The sequence below is a fragment of the Psammomys obesus genome, unplaced genomic scaffold (genome assembly GCF_907164565.1).
Source record: "Psammomys obesus unplaced genomic scaffold, mPsaObe1.curated_primary_1811, whole genome shotgun sequence".
In the NCBI taxonomy this organism is placed as follows: Eukaryota; Metazoa; Chordata; class Mammalia; order Rodentia; family Muridae; genus Psammomys; species Psammomys obesus.
The window spans coordinates 5,792,721-5,798,151 of NW_026587759.1; the positions used below are offsets into that span (position 1 = coordinate 5,792,721).

Genomic DNA, 5,431 nt, shown 5'->3' on the forward strand with positions numbered 1-5,431 from the left:
CTGAATTCTTAATGAAGATTCTAAAATCCAGAAGGGCTTGGACAGATGCCCTGCAGACTCTAAGAGACCACAGATGGGAGCCCAGACTACTATATCCAGCAAAACTTTCAGTAACCATATATGGAGAAAATAAGATATTCCTTGATAAATAAAATTTAAAGAATATCCACAAATTCAGCCCTATAAAAGATGCTAGAAGAAAAACTCCAATCTAAGAAGGTTAACTATAATATGAAACAGGAAATGAATAATTTCACACCAGCAAAACACACACACACACATACACACACTCACCAACAATCACAACAAAATAACAGAGAATAATTGGTCATTGACATCTCTCAAAATGGCCTCAGTTCCCCAATGAATAGACACATATTAAGAGAATGGATAATAAAATAGGTTCCATCTTTTTACTGCATAAAGAAACCTACCTCAACATCAAGGAGAGACATTGCCTGAGGGTAAATAATTGAAAAAAGTTATACCAACCAAATGTACCTAAGAAGCAAGCTGGAGTGGCCATTTTAATATCCAAACTTTAAAGACTTTAAACCAAAACTAATCAAAGGATATGGGAAAGGACAGCACATATTCATTAAAAAAAAGAATACACCAAGATTACATTTCACCTATGCCTGAAATACAAGAGCACCCAAGTTTGTAAAAGAAATATTTTTTTTCTTAAGCCTACATATTGAATCATGTTACCTTCACACACTGATAGTGGGAGACTTTAATACCACTCTCTCACCAATGGACAAGTCATCTAGACAAAAACTAAACAGAGAAATAATGGAAGTTATAAAAGAAATGGACCTTACAGATATTTACAGAACATTTCACCCAAACACAGAAGAATATACCTTCTACTCTGTACCTCATGGAACTTTCTCCAAAATTGACCACATAATCAGACACAAAACAGGTCTCAACAGATACAGGAACATTGAAAGACACACATGGTGTGTCACTCATAAGTGGTTATTAGACAGATAGTATAAACATACTAAAATCTATATTCCTAGTGGCTCAGCCGTTAAAGGCTAGGCTCACAACCGTAAATATAAGAAGCTAAACAACAAGGAGGGCCCTAGGGAAGATGCTCAATCCACATTCAGAAGAGTAAACACAGTAGACATAGGAAGCAGGAGAAGACAAGAACAGGACAGGAGCCTACCACAGACCACCTGTGAAAAACTCCTCTGATCAAGGTATCGGAGCAGAGGCTGAGACTCATAGCCAAACTTTGGGCAGAATGAATGGAATTTTCTGAAATAAGGGGGACAGGAGCACCAAAAGGAGACCAAAAAAAAACAACCAAAAACACTGGACCCTGGGGCCCATGTAGAGACTGATACTCCAATCAAGGAATATGCATGGAAAGGACCTAAAACCCCTGATCAGATGTAGCCCATAGACTCAGGCTCCAAGTGGGTTCCCTAGTAAGGGGATCAAGAGCTGTCTCTGACATGAACTCAGTGACAGGCTCTCTGATCACCTCCCCCTGGTGGTTGCAGTCTTCCTAAGCCACAGCAGAAGACAATGCATCCAGTCCTGAGGAGACCTAATAGGCTAGGGTCAGAGGGAAGGGGAAGAGAACCGCCCCTATCAACAAACTAGGGAAGGGGCATAGGGGAAGAAGGGGGAGGGAAGGTGGGATTGGGAGGAGAAAAGGGAGGGGGCCACAGCCAGGATACAAAGTGAATAAATTGTAATAAATAATCATAATTAATAAAAATATTTAAAAAATAACCCCATGAATTTTATCAGACCACCATTGGATTAAAGGTGAACCTCAACAACAAAAACAACAAAAGGTTTACAAACTCATGGAAACTGAACGACTCTATTCTCAATGACCATTAAGTCAAGGCAAAATTAAGGAAATTAAAAACTTTCTAGAAACTATTGGAATTAAATACTCAGTAAATCCAAACTTATGGGAAACAATGAAAGCAGTGCTAAGAAGAAAGCTCATAGCACTAAGTGCCTTCCTTCATTAGGAAATAAGTGAGGTCTCATACTTGCAACATTACAGAACACCCTGAAGGCTCTAGAATAAAGAGAAGTAAGCAAACCCAAGAAAAGTAGATGTCAAGAAAAAAATCAAACTAAGGGCTGGAAACAGTAAAATAGAAACAGGGAGAATAATACATAAAGTCAATGAAGCAAAGAGTTGTTTCTTTAAGAAAATCAACAAGATAGACAAACCTTTTCCAAACAAACTAAACGGCAGAGAGAGGGGGATATCCAAATTAACAAAATCAGAAACAAAGAAGAGCTGTCTTGCCGGCTCCATGGACGTTGGCTCCTGGAGGAAGACCAAAGTTAAGTACAGCAGATACATAGTGGAAGTCTGTGCCCCGTCCACGACTGGCTCTGGATCAGGGCTTTGTCTCCTTTGGCCCCTCGACCTCGCTGCTTGCCTTTGACTGGGGGTCGTAAGATTTCAGCAACTGTTGCTATGACACAACCATAGACCCGTTGAACTGGGAGATTATGTGGCACCTGGATCGCAGCAGGAGTTCTCCACTGAGCACGCAAGAGGGACTACCGAATGGTTCTATGAAAAGATGGAGCCGGTCACCCCTCTCTAGAGTTGACAAAGAGCAAGGCTTTGCCCCTATCAGTGACAGCTCGAGCAGGGCATGCAGCAGCAAGAATTTATCTTCTTCGGTCTCACAGACCACCTGAAACTGCTGTAGCTGGTCTGACAGCGGCAGCTGGGACTCTGTAACTTGAGGGTAACCGGGTTATGAGGTACCAGCTCTTTCGGAGCCTGTACACCCTCATTGAAAGTAGCATGGGGTAAGATTATCAATCCTCGTTTTGAAAGACAGATGGGATGCGCATTGAACATTGACAGGAGTCTACTGAACGCATTTGAAAGACTCTAACTAGCAGTGTTTTCAAAGCAAAGACTCATGACCAAACCTTTGACAGAGTACAGGGAATCATAAGAAAGAAGGGGAGTTAGTCTGATGAGGAAAGGATTGGAGCTCCACAAGGACCAAATATATCTGGGCACAGGGTCTTTTCTGAGACTGACATGCAACCAAGGACCATGTATGAATGTAACCTAGAACCTCTGCTCAGATGTAGCCTGTGGTAGCTCAGTAACCAATTGGTTTCCCATTGTGAGGGGAGGGACTATTTCTAACAGGAACTCAATGACTGGCTCTTTGGCCTCCCCACCCCCCAAGGGAGGAGCAGTCCCCTCTCCACAGTGGAGAGCTTTGCAGCCAGTCCTGAAGATACCTGATAAAACAGGATCAAATGAATGGGGAGGAGGTCTCCCCTATCAGTGGACTTGGCAAGGGGCACGGTGGAGATGAGGGAGGGAGGGAGGGAGGGACTGGGAGGGAATGAGGGATTGGGACACGGCTGGGATACAGAGTTAATAAAATGTAACTGATAAGAAAAAAATAAAATTCAAAAAAAGAAAAAAAAGAAAGTAGCCAACATGAGAAAGGCCTGGTGAATCCGAGGCAAGTGGCAGAGAAAAATCTTGAGTTCACCCCCAAAGCCAAAGGGAAAAGAGGTCAGCCTCATCTACCACCAGGAAGTCACGGAGTTTTAAGCTGTCCTGGCTTAATATTCAGGATGGAGTCCTCCCCACCACATCTGGCTTGTCTGTCAACACAGCTCTCTGAGAAGCCGGGTCTTCAGCAGCTGAGACATTAGCCACTTGTACATCCAGAGCACTGTAGGCAGCCAGCTGCTGGATCACGGACTGGGCCTGCCGGGCCAACTACTTAGTGGGCACAAGGACAAGGCCTCTCACAGTTTGTTCCCTTTCAGGACCTGTCTTCTTGTGAAGCAACTGCAGCATCAGCATAGCATAAGCTGCCCTCTTTCCAGCGCCTGTGTGGGCACAGGCCACGAGGTCCTTCACCTCCAGCGCCAGAGTATGGCTTTTTCCTGATCAGCATAGGATGCAACTGGCTCAAGTAGGTGAGAGCCTACAGGAGCCGGGGATCCAGCCCCACGTGTTCAAAATCCAGCACTTCTTGGTCCTCCACGGCGTGCCTCCACCAAAAAGTCCGACATTTCTGTGTTTCAGACACGAGGCGTTCAAATACTTTATCTTCTTACATTTTGGGTTACTTTCTTTTGTTTCCTTTTTTTTTCTTTGTTTTTGCTGTTGTTTTGTTTTGAAAATAATTTTATACCATATTCTGATTATGATTTCCCTTTCCTCAATTCCTTCCATGTCCTTCCCACCTCCTCCTCCTCTCCTACCCACATCCATCCACACCTTTTCTTTCTCTCGCTCACTAGAAAATAAAACGGCATCCAAATAATAATAATAATAATAATAATAATAATAATAATAATAATAATAAAATTACCTAAAATAAACAACAACTGAAGAACAAGAACGAAAGAAAAAGCACAAAAATCACATATAGATGCACAGACATGTTTACACATACAGAAACCCCATAAAAACACAAAACAGGAAACCATAATATATACACATAAGACCTTTAAGGCTTTAAAAAATTATTTCTGACAATGCATTATATTACAGCAAAGTTCCAAAAGTGCCATTGGATTCATTTTATATTGTCCATCTTTTGCTGAGTACGATGTCTACCCAGTGAGACCCCATTGGAGAGAGATTCGGTGTTAAGCATGGTTTGTGTCTACTTGTCCCTCTCTGCGTTGGGACCCCTTCTGGCTTACATACGTACAGGCCCTGCGTATGTTGCCAGCCTCTATGAGTTCATATGTGCATGGACCCTGTTGGGTTTAGCTCTTGTTTTATTGGTGTCCTCCACCCCTCCGGCTTTTACGGTCTTTCCACCTCCTGTTACACAGGGCTCTCTTACCGCTCTCAAAGCAAATGCTGATTCTACAGTGTTGCAGTGAAACTTGGGTAATTTTCTTTGTCTTGGTTTTGGGACCGTTATTTGATGAGCTTAAGCTGCTATGGTTTTGCTTTCTTTTTTTCTTTTTTTTTTTTTTTAGATGGGATATTAAAAGTGGTTGATTGGTTTTGAGACAGTGCCTCACTATGTGGCCCAGACAACCCATGAATTCTTTTTAGTTTAGTTTAGTTTAGTTTAGTTTAGTTTGTTTATTGATGTATTATTAAATACAATTTATTCACTTTGTATCCCAGCTGTGGGTCCTCTCTCATCTCCTCCCAATCCCACCCTCCCTCCCTCTTCTTCCCCTATGCCCCTCCCCTAGTCCACTGATAGGGGAGGTCCTCCTCCCCTTCACTGTGACCCTAGCCTATCATATCTCCTCAGGACTGGCTGCATTGTCTTCTTCTGTGGCCAGCAAGTACCCTACTCTCCTCCACACACAAAGAGAGAGAGGTGATCAGAGAACCAGCCACTAAGTTCAGTTCAGAAACAGCCCCTGCTCCCCTTACTCGGAAACCCATATGAAGACAGAGCTGCCTATAGTCTAAATC

The 5,431-nt window shown here is 42.8% G+C and overlaps 1 pseudogene; it reads right to left on the reverse strand.

Annotated features, from left to right (window-relative positions):
- Window positions 1-2,267: 2,267 nt before the first annotated feature.
- Window positions 2,268-4,019, reverse strand: LOC129674146 (probable ATP-dependent RNA helicase DDX56; annotated as a pseudogene).
- Window positions 4,020-5,431: the final 1,412 nt, after the last annotated feature.